Source organism: Cebus imitator, unplaced genomic scaffold, assembly GCF_001604975.1.
Source record: "Cebus imitator isolate Cc_AM_T3 unplaced genomic scaffold, Cebus_imitator-1.0 Scaffold3, whole genome shotgun sequence".
Lineage (NCBI taxonomy): Eukaryota > Metazoa > Chordata > Mammalia > Primates > Cebidae > Cebus > Cebus imitator.
Genome location: NW_016107318.1, coordinates 3,061,783 through 3,072,675, shown reverse-complemented (window position 1 = coordinate 3,072,675; position 10,893 = coordinate 3,061,783). Strand labels below are relative to the sequence as shown.

Below are 10,893 nucleotides of genomic sequence, written 5' to 3'. Positions count from 1 at the left end.
TTTCAAATTCAGTTTTTAGTTATGAGAGACTGTCCCATCCCGATGGGAATAACATTTCTAACCATGGCCTCATTAACACCTTCCCAATTTAGTTCACAATCTAAAAAGAGAAAGCAAGAATATTTTGATTCAAGTCATGAAAAAGGAAAATATTCAGAGAGTAGGAAGGCACTTATTGATGTTCTTAAATTTTCAGTCTTCAAGGGGGAGATTCTCTGAAACATGGGAACCCGACAAGAGGTCACATTGATTTCCTGCCAGCGTTCACAGGCTAACCATCACAAACATGGCAACGATCAGCAATGGGACTGATGCACTGGAAAGTAAGTAGCATCAGGGTGATTTAAAATTTTCCAGGCTTCTCCTCTCCATCTTGAAAACTGTTGGAATGCAAAACAATTTTCAAGGCCAACGTTACCTCTTTCAGGACAGGAAAATAAATGTGAAGCTCTATAGCATTATTTGTTGATCATATTTCATAAAATTTCAAAAAGTTTAGTTCTTCCAGAATTTCTTAAAACCTGTAGGGAAGAAAAAACCTCATTGGACATCCTGTTTGCACAAGAACTTCATTCTCCTTAGAAACTTGCCACTAAACACTTAGGTGGCTTTGGCAAATTTGACAATAATCTCTTTAAACCATAGATCCTCATTTGAAACATGAAGAGTTGAGATCAAATTAGTTTGACTACTTTGTCCGGGTCTAAGATGTCATAATAAATACCACACCGTGGCAAAGAACAGATGATATCTCAACTCATATGACTCATACCATGTCACTAGATTTTTTTCAAATTCTATTTATGCTGAATATAGAAGAGGAAGACAACTTTAGAGACAGATCACTTGTCTTCAGCGTGAAAGACATATTAGATTCCCAAAGATTTCTGTCTTTCCATTCCTGGTTCTCTCAGGGAAAATGGCTAAAGATGAGCACAAGGAACAACACTAAGGAAGGTAAATGATGGTAGTAGCTGCAGTGAAAGCCCTCTTCTGATCATGAATATGTCCCAAGTGTTTCCCAGTGCAAGACAGAGGGTTGAATATAATACTGCTGAACACTTCTGGGATGATTAACAGTATAAGATCTTCGCAGTTTAAATTCGCATCCAAACGTGTACGTGTCCTCTTCATTATGGAGTTGGTGAAATAGTGCTCATTCTGCTCCACCTGAACTGCATCTTTACTCAGAATTTTTGTGTACCTCTTCTCTATAGCTTCTTACCAACATGGGCTGAATCTTATTTTTAAAGTCTGAAATGAATAAGTTATTACTATGTCAGTAAAAATGATTATTCACAGATTGTAAGGCTAACATGTAAATCAGTCAGGAGTCAGAGAGCAAGAGTACTGAAATATATATGTACACAGACAAATTATATATCTTAATTGTTCTACTTATAAGTAAATGTATGCATATATTATTACATGTATGTATGCATGTACATACATGTAATAATATATGTAAGTATACACACAGACATGCACACATACAGACACATAAAGGATTTTGTTACAAGGATTTTACTTTACACAGTTGTTGGAGCTGGCTAAGCAGTTTCTGTAAGGCTGTCATCTGTGCATCTGATGTCCTTGAAGACTATGGGGGCAGGCAACAGAAAAGGAAAGATGAATGTAAACGGAGGGGTGCAAGAACAACCTGGAGCCCACAAGCACACGTTGGCCTGGCATGGGTTCAAACTCACACCAGTCTGTTGCCCCTGATCTTGAGGGTATGGATATTCTGCAGAACCTGGGGCCCTTCTTATGAAGCTAAAAATACACCTGGCCCAGAATTGAGGAGAGATATAGGAAGATCTAGAGGAAGATGAAACAGCTGGAGGTCTGGTCTCTGCCTTTACACTGAGGCAAGCCAGTGTGTGTGTGTGCTACTAAAGGACTGCAACTTCACTTCACCCTCCCACAAGACTTCCCACAAGAATCTGTCTTGTGGCCCACATTCACCAAAAGCAAACCAGGAAAGGGATTTTTAGGAAATGAAGTTCAGCCTAGCTGAACTGATACATTACAAAGCCACTATTAAGATGCTTTACTGACGCCCACATAACCGCCGTGTTGGCGTGGCCTTCCACGGTTACCCGGGTTCTCCGCCCCTCCTTCTCTTGGCCCTCCAGGAACCGTGACCGATCCTCGCGTGAGACAGATCAAGATCAAGCCCGGCATGGTGAAGCGGTTAGTCAAAGAAAAAAGTGATGTATGAAAAAGAAGCAAAACAACAAGAAGAAAAGATTGAAAAAATGAGAGCTGAAGATGGTGAATTATGACATTAAAAAGCAGGTTTGTAGATTCCTACAAGAATCCCGGATGATGATCACAGATTGCCAGCGCAGGTTAGAAGCTGCATATTTGGATCTTTAACAGATATTAGAAAATGAAAAAGACTTGGAAGAAGCTGAGGAATATAAAGAAACACGTTTAGCACTGATTCAATGAAGTTAGAAGCCTGAAACTTTTCTTGTATGGAGTGGCTTTTACATTAAATCCTGGAGTTCATTTTATAATTCATTATTTTTAACCACTGCTGTGTGTTAAATTAGTATGAGAATGTGATTGTTTTTCTCTGGTTACATACATATTTCTTTGTCTAATTCAATATGTCAGATAAATGAGTGTATCTAATAAAATTGTTTATTTCATACTTTAAAAAAAAAGATGCTTTATTGACAACAGCAATATACTGCTAACAGAAATTGTCCCTTGCTGAAAACTGAGCATGTATCAGGCATTCTGCTGGGCAGTTTATATACACGATTTCAAATAGTCCACATCTTACTGGTTGAGCTAAGTATTCTTATCTCCATTTTAAAGGTGAGAAAACTGAGAACCAAAGACAGTACAAACTCTGAGATGATAGAGGTAATATGATTTTAGAATCTCCTTCTGTCTAACTCTGCTATGAGTCTATATGTTGTAATTATTCCATATAGGATGAAGATGGAGTCTTATCATAACCACCACCTAATCATGAGTACTATTTTGGCAGGTGCTGTGCTGAGTACTTTACGTACACTATCTTACTCAAACTTTCCATTTCTATGAAATAGATACTTATATTTCACAGACAAAGAAAATAAACATTCCCCAAATCACAGAAGTGGTAAGTGATTGACCCAGAATTGGATCCAAATTTGTCTAGCTTCAAAGCCAATGTACTTAATGGATGTTGGGTTAACAGACTTAAGCCTAATATGTACTTTTGTTTGTTTAAAATGTTCTGTTTCCAAAAGATATGCACAGATTCAAAATATAGTAGCAGAATGAAACTCTCCAGTCTCTTTCTCTCCATCTAATCATCATCTCTCTCAGTTTACAAAAGCAGTTTCTCAGCATCTAAGAAGCCCTCTGTATGCCCCTCCGCAATATTATCACCCAGCCTTCTTCCCAGAAGTAACTAAAAACTTCATTTCCTTTTGTCTAAAGTTTTACACTCTATATAGTTTCATTTTATGTATGTTTTGAAATTTAAATGAAATAACCCATGTCGTATACATATTTCTGCCACTTCTTTAACTCAGAATTAAGTATGTGAAGTTCCTCTAACTTGCTAGTTGCTGTAACTGATTCATTTTCCCAGCCGCGTAGTTTCCCATTATATCAATGTGTTACAAATATTTGTCCATTCTGTTGTTGGTTGACATTTGGGTTGGAATATTTGCCTTTACAAATAATGATTCTGTTCACTTTTTTAAAACCTGTTTATTACTGCATGTACTCAAGTGTTTCTCAATGGCATTTTTGCAAGAGCAGACTGCTTTCTCAAATACTATGTAGAGACAGGGCACGGTGACTCATACCTATAATCTCAGCATGTGGGAAGTCAAGGTGGGTGGATCCCCTGAGTTCAGGAATTTGAAGCCAGCCTGGCCAGTGTGGTGAAACCCAGTCCCTACTAAAAAAAATACAATAATTAGCCAGGTGTGGTAGTGCACACCTGTAATCCCAGCTACTCTGGAGGCTGAGGCAGGAGCATTGCTTGAACCCGGTAGATGGAGGTTGCAGTGGGCCGAGACTGAGCTACTGCACTCCAGTCTGGGCAACAAAGCAAGAGTACACCTCAAAAACAAAACAACATAAAACAAATTTACTAAGTAGCATCAAAATCCTTTTGAAAATGATCGAAGAGTTTAAAATTTCTACCAACTGTGCTTTAGCATTCCCACGATTCTTTGTACTTTCTAACATGATATAGTCAAGCTTTTAAATTTTGACTGTCATTCAATATATATGATTTAATTTTTTTAATTTGAATTTTTCTGATAATAATATTGAGAATATTTTCATGTAATATGAGCCATGTGTGTATCATCTGAGAAAAACTTTTTCATCTTTTGCTCATTTTTCTAAAGGGCCCTTTATAATTTTCTTATTGATACAGTGTTTACTGCCATATATGCTAGAAATGTCTTCTCCTGGGAAGTGTTTATACTTTTGTGGGATCTTTAGATGATAACAATTCCTTAATTTTATAATATTCTAGTTTTTCAAATTTTCTTTATGATGTGAGTGTTGTATCCTCCTAAAAAGTTGATTTTATTATGCATATTAAAATATTCTACTTTATAGAGTTTCGTAAAAGTTCATTGTTTTGCCTTTTACATTTCATTCTTCAATTCACCTGAAATTACCTATTGTTGAAGTAGGAATTCAATTTATGTTTTTTCATATAAAATCCAGCTTTCTCAATGCCAAATTTTCATAATCTATCCTTTCCCTACTGACCCCTGACAATAGCTTTGACACAAATTTTATCTATATTTGTATGGGCCATTTTTTGGATTTTTAATTCTTTTTTATTTTCACTATGTAGTCTAAGAACATGTCATAATTAATATAGCTTTATAATAAATTTTGATTTATTATAGAACTGATCTTGTTTTTTTATCATCTTGTTTTTTTTCATTTCTTGTATTCTTGTTTTTCTCTTCAAGTTTTTGTTTTGAGATTGTTGTTTTGGCATACTTTACTTATGATTTTCTGAATCACCCTATTGACTGGAACACACACACACATAAACATGGAAAAAGATAAAAAATTCTATTTGAACTTACTGAAATTATTTTGTTTATAGTGAAATTGGACATCTTTACAAGATTGAATTAAGTTTTTCAAAAGCAATTAAGGGATATTCCTCCATTTGTTAAAGTTTTATTTATTGTCTAATATTTTATTATCTTCTAAATAAAAAGATCTAATATATTTGATTAGATTCAGTCCTAGATATGTATTATTGCTATTCTAGTTTATCGATGTGTTAAAATAGATATATTGAATAATATATGTTTTAAATTATGTATTCTAATTTTTGACAATAGATAGAAATTCAACTACCTTTTGTACATTGACCATTACATTGTGAACTTTAAGAATTTTTTTTATCATTAATGCTTATAATTTATCTACACTTTTAGCTTTCTATGTAGACCATGGCATCAACAAATAGAATTTTGTTTCTCCTTTTCTATCCTTCAATTTTGTACTTTCTTTTTTTATGCTAAACTAGCTAGAATCTTCATTTTTCTGTTGATTGAAATTATATTAGCAGAATAAAAAAGTATTTTTTGTGATCTTAATGAAAATTTTAAATGTTTTAACAGTAATAATGTTTGTTATAATTTTTTTTCAATTATCTTTTACAGTATTGGTCCCCAACCTTTTTGGCACCAGGAATGGCTTTCATGAAAGATAATTTTTTCACAGGGGTGTTGCGGTGGCGAGGGTATTGTTTAAGGATGAAAGTGTTCCACCTCAGATCAGCAAGCATTCTCATAAGCAGCACACAACCTAGATTCCTCGCGTGCCTAGTTCGCAATAGGGTTTGCGCTCCTATGAGAATCTAATGCTGCTGCTTTTCTGACTGGAGGTGGAGCTCAGGCAGTAGTGCTCACTCACCTACCACTCACCTCCTGCTGTGTGGCCCAGTTCCTAACAGGCCTAGTAGTTGTCTGTGGTCTGGGGGTGGGGGGCTTCTGTTTTATACCTTTAAGGAAGTATTTTTCCTCCTCCTGATTAGCTGATAGTTTTGTCAGGAGTGAATATTAATTGTATTGAACACTGTTTCTACAAGATCGAGATGGTTTGCCTATCATAATTTATCAGAACAGTAAATTATATTTGTCATTTTAAATGCAGAATTGTCTTTGATTTTGAAATAAGCCCGTATTGTTTATAATGTGTGTATGTGTGTGTTTGTGCGTGTGTTTTAATACTGTGTTAAATTTGGTTTGGAACCATTGAGAGGTTTTCCAGATCACAACATTTTCATGAATTTCAAATACGAAGCCAGATGAGGCCTGAATTTTGGTTACAGCGTTTTAGAGTAGATTATTTTTTTCCTACCAGTAAAAACCATTGTTTTTGAGTTTCCCTTCTGAATGATGTGTCTATTTCTTGTTTATATTGACAAGATAGCTTTTTTTGGTTCTCAGATTTATGAGGTGGTTTTCTATAGGACTTTCACCTTCAATGGGCTCAAGACTTTATCCTCTGTCTCAGTTATCTTAAAACTGTCAAAGTGAAAACCAGAGTCATCTAGGGTTTATTTGAAATCCTCCGATCTCCTGTGTTCATATTAATTCTGGATTCTGTGCATTTTTTATGCTGTTTTCGGTCTCCGTGAGGAGAATCATCTAGGGCACTTAGTCTACCAGAGGGCTAGCAACAGCATGGTCTATATATTCTATTCAAATTAATATTGATATATCTCAGTGATTGCAACTCCTAAAGATTCAAGATAATGAAATTCTGAAGAGCTGAATATATATTTCCTATGATTTTAATTAAATTAGTAAAGACACTAAGAGATTTTTGTTATAATAGCAACTTCCTAATCACATAAAGCTGTTTTATTTACAAATGATAGCACAATTTTCACCAGGTCAGCATTAGTTAATTAATATAATTCCTAGTGTTAACATTGTTTCTATCATCTGTTCTACTTTGTTTGAACTTCCTCATTTCCATATCTTGCCATTGAAGCGATTCTAATTCACTGAATTTAAGAGCATCTCTTTTTCTATGTTTCAAATCTATTTTTTTGTTGATATCTTAATGGTGACATGGTGGCTTTTGGAAAGAATTCTTAAACAAAACATAAAAAGCCTGCAGTTTGCGTTTATGTGTTGCATGTGTACAATACGGCAAAAATGACATCACCACCACATAGGCTTATATCACCTTTGTTATCAATAAATAGGACTAATTGAACATAGTTGTTCCTAAGAACTAGAGCTAAGCCTTTGCATTAAAAGGTAGATATTAACCAAAATTGATGTATTGCCAACTCTATGGAAGAGAATAACTCGTGTCAGGTAGTATTTGAAAAGAAAGACATAATAGATAAGTGAATTGCAAATATTGTTTACTTAGTACCTTTCTGCAGAATAGCATCACCTGAAACATTATGTCAGTTTTGCATATCAATTGGTCTATAATCATACTTGTGACTTTTCAATACTCTGTATTGTGCTTATCTGCATCCTCTTCCTAACTTTATTGACTAATTAGTGTTTTCTCTTTCACTGAGTTGAGGGGACAACAGATTCTGCCACCAAGAAATATGTTAAGAATTTATTTTGTACTTACAAATTAGAGATGGAATGGAGAAATCTCAAATTTTAATTAATTGTCTTTCTGGCTGATTTTTTTCATTAGGTTTTTCTCTCTTTTCAGAAAGTGTTTTCTGAATATAACTCAGTCGATGAGCTGGCAGTAGAGTATTACATTAATGCCATGCTCAGCTTTCTTGATCCTAGATAAGAAGGGAAAAGAGAGATCACTCATTGGTCTAAGGTTAAGGCAGAAACATCAGGGGCATGTTGTTTAATTTTATGCTGGGTATTTTTACTTTTGAGAAATCACTTAACCTCTGCTTTGATTTTTCTAGTTGTAAAGTGGGGTGTTGAAGAGGTTATACAATTAATATTCCTAAAGCACTCTTAAAATGAAAAATGTTGTGTAGGGTGTTAATTATCTTGTCGTGTTGTTATTAATAATAATTTAAGTCCTACACTTTAGAAAACTACCATCATGCCATTTTTTTTGCAACCCAGCTGATTGTTTTCCCCAAAACAGCATTCATGTTGGTATAACATAGATTCAAAGTCTATCAAATATCTTTTCTGTAATTGCTAGAGGTAGTCATATCTAAACAACTTGTAAGCTTACATTATGTTAAGAAAAAAAAAGTAAAATAGATAAGAAAACATGCAGACCAGTAATATGATAGCACATGTATGACTCTGTGTGTACGTGCACATGTGTTTGTTCTGCCAACTAAGAGAAAGGCTGAAGGGATATTACCTTAATGAAGGAACTAGGTCAGCAGTCCTCAAGTTTATTTTTACAAACTGCTTTCTTCTGTCGATTCTCTTCCTTGTGGTCCTAATAGGAGGAGAATTTCAAGTGACTTTACTGGTTTGTGCAGGTAATAAAGAGAACATACAGGTAGGTGATACCTCAGGGTACTGACAGCTCATGGGCCAAGTAACAGAATATCTCTTAATGCTTATCTCTGTTTCAGTCATAAAATGATGTGAAGAGCAGCAACATTGGCAGGATTCATGTGTTTTCTATGCCATCTGAAAAGAAATGCCCTTTTATCTGAGAAGAAATTATCCTTCTTAGAGTTCTTTAGGACATATAGCAGGTAGGCTATGTGAGTAATCTTGAAAAGCCTACTGGACATCTGTTATCAGAAGGAGCTTCATTTACACAGACTAAGATAGGTGTAAAATACTGCTGGAGTATCACCAGAGCCAAATATAGAGCCTAATGTGCTATTTCAGCCTGGACCTATATTAATTTCTATCCTTTCTCTCCTCAAACAACATTTATCTGCCACAGATTTTGAATCCTGAAATTTTACTCTGTGTTACAAATCACTGTGCTTGTTTTAATGAAAGAATCGTACGGTAAGATACAAAACTTGTCAAAAACGCTTAATGTCTAAAAGGAGAGATGAAGTATGTGCACAAATAATTGCATGAATTGAATGTTTATTTTCAAAAACCTCTGTATCAAATGGCTTTTGTCGTATAAGTCACCTCAAAACTTAGTGCTTCACAATTGTGTGCTTGGGTTACATTTCCAAGGAATTGACAATTGTGCACTAGATTCAGTTGATCTAGATCTGGGATTATTCAGGTGTCTGCAGTTTGATTTAGCCTGGGGCCTCAGTTGTTTTCCACATGATGTCGTGTCCTCCAGTTGGCTAGCTCAGGCTTTTTCGTGTTCTGCAGTGTTCCAAGGAAATAAGAGAGAGAACAGCGGAGTGCTTAAGCACCTTTGTATCCTCTGCTTGTGTCACATTTGCTAACATCAGATTGGCTAACACATGTTAAATGTCAATCAGATTTGTCTCTTGACCAAACGGCAATGTAACAATATAAGGCCATACATGTAAACAGGGAAAGAATTTAGGGCCATTTTTACACTCTACAAAGAGTGAGGGGCAAAAAATGGAGACTCTTTGAAAAGTCAGATGCTGTTTCATGTACTTTGTCAATCAGGCACATACCTGCATGTACTTTGGGAGGCCGAGGCGGGTGGATCACAAGGTCAAGAGATCGAGACCATCCTGGTCAACTGGTGAAACCCCGTCTCTACTAAAAATACAAAAAATTAGCTGGGCGTGGTGGCGTGCGCCTGTAATCCCAGCTACTCAGGAGGCTGAGGCAGGAGAATTGCCTGAACCCGGGAGGCGGAGGTTGCAGTGAGCCGAGATCGCGCCATTGCACTCCAGCCTGGGGAACAAGAGCGAAACTCTGTCTCAAAAAAAAAAAAATAAATAAAATAAAAAAGTAAAGTCCAATTCCTTTTCTTTGGATCTCTTTCCCTTAAGATTTAAAAAGTTTCCAGGGTACCTTATCATGTCCCAGGGGCCATTTCTCAGTATGTCCAACTCTGCTGAATGTAGAACTAAGGTGTACCTTCTTGAGTTTAGAAAGTCTCTACAATCTTCTTCTTCTTTTTTTTTTCCCAAAAACAAAACAAAACAAAAAAACACCTTTCCTCTATAAGGGTGTCTTAACTTTCCATTACTTGACTATTGTGCTATGTCATTGTAAGGTAGATGGTATTGAGCTATGACAGGGCTCAGAACACTCTATCCCAAAATGTGGCACCTTGGCATACTAAATATTTTAAGCTGAAGGGGTTTGAGAATGGGCAGGGGAAGGAAAAACTCTGGCCTTACCCTGAAGCAGGTCATATGTCCCTCATGTGAGATGTGCTCCCCCAATACCTGGAGGAAAGGAAAATTTTTATCCTCAAAGCCAGAGGGACACCGACAGGAATCCTGACAAATAAGCCTTGCTAACTGTCCTTCAGTTTACTACACTTAGCTCTTACCCTTTTCTCTTTTATTTTTCCAGAACTTTCCACTTGTCATCAAACGTAGTACAAAAATGCTCAGTTTAACCATTTATTTGGATCTTCATTTACTAACAAAGGCTCCCATGTCCATAAAACTTAAATTAAATACATTTGTATGCTTTCCTTTTGTTAATCTGTCTTTTGACAAGGAGACCTGGCCAAGAATCTAGATGAAGGAAAAGGATATGTTTTTTCCCCTCCAGCTGTCTGTTCTGATTGCTGCCTCTGTCCTTGCTGCAGAATTCCTTCAAGTTGCAAAGTAAAAAGACATCAGTACCTATGCTGTCTCAGGGTGTTTAAACCTAAATTTCCAAATTTGTGCCTGCTCTTCCAATGTTATATCTGTTTATATTCACTTACATAGTCACCTTACCAGAAAGTAAACCTGCCCTCTTAAAAATTCAGAACTACTATATTTTTTTTTATTTTTAATTTTTTAAACCAGTGTAGCTTCTAGATAAAGTTCAGGAACTGCATGATGGTTTTGTTTTAAGGGCTCTG

General features: G+C 35.8%; 1 pseudogene; it reads left to right on the top strand.

Annotated features, from left to right (window-relative positions):
- Positions 1 to 286: 286 nt before the first annotated feature.
- LOC108305777 lies at positions 287 to 2,468 on the top strand (annotated as a pseudogene).
- The last annotated feature ends 8,425 nt before the right edge of the window (positions 2,469 to 10,893 follow it).